This window comes from Arachis ipaensis, chromosome B06, assembly GCF_000816755.2.
Source record: "Arachis ipaensis cultivar K30076 chromosome B06, Araip1.1, whole genome shotgun sequence".
Classification (NCBI taxonomy): Eukaryota; Viridiplantae; Streptophyta; class Magnoliopsida; order Fabales; family Fabaceae; genus Arachis; species Arachis ipaensis.
In genome coordinates, this window is record NC_029790.2 from 19,489,450 (window position 1) to 19,490,495 (window position 1,046).

The following is a 1,046-nucleotide window of genomic DNA, read 5'->3' on the forward strand; positions in this document are numbered from 1 at the left end:
TTCTAGTCACAAAAAAAAAAAAAGGTCCTATGTCTATGTTATTATCAATATTAAACCAACTCCAATATGATTTTAACAAAATAACTATTATGAATGATGTGTCAAAATTCTGTTCATTGTGACCAGAAAAACATATTGTTAAATTTTAATAGCTTACACTTTTAAAGATGAATTAATTATGATACGATGATATTATAACTTATTTTCTATTTGTTAGTTGAGTCATCCATAAGTGTTTAATTCGGTAAATTTACAAATGAAATATCCGGTTTTAAATCTAAAACTGTTATATTTAAAATTTTAAATTACTTGAAGATATGACTAATAAAATCAATATATTATTTCTAGATGATCTTCTTTTTCTTTTTCCCTAAATTTAGGGTTATTGGATTCCTCGGAGGAGAAACATATACATGATAGGTTAAAGGAAATCACAGCAAAAAAAGAATTACATCCAAAAACTTTTTCTCCGGCAATACCATGAAGGATTGTGAAGAGATATAAAAAAATTGGAACAAATATACCTTTTTAAGTTTAAGATGATTTTGGGTTATACAAATGATGACAAATATTTATTGGGTTAAAGCTCAAATATATTTAATTATGTGCTAAGTGATGCAAACCTAATCAAATGTTGTTTCAGCCCACTCCAGTAATGCTTCAGTAAATTAAAGTGTTACATCTCCAAACTTTAAGCCCATCACAGCAAATAGAAGGCAGCTCATTTGTTCCTTGATGCTTTAAGTTAATGAACAAGGCTAATGCTTCTCATAGCACCGTTCAGCAATTAAATGGTTATGTATTTGTTAAAAGTAATAAGAGGACAGTTGGAAAGAGAAAAGGATAAGTGTTGCTCTAATAAAGCAAGAAGGATACAAGGACACCCCACTAACCCATGAGCATCATTTTGGATCATGGTTGAGCAAAACACAAACGAGCAAAGAGCAATAGCAGCAGGGGTTATGGAGAAGAATGAAAAAGGAGTGCATGCCAAGAAAGAAAGAAAAGCAAAGGACTACAGAGGTGGTGGTCGGGCTCCTCGACCA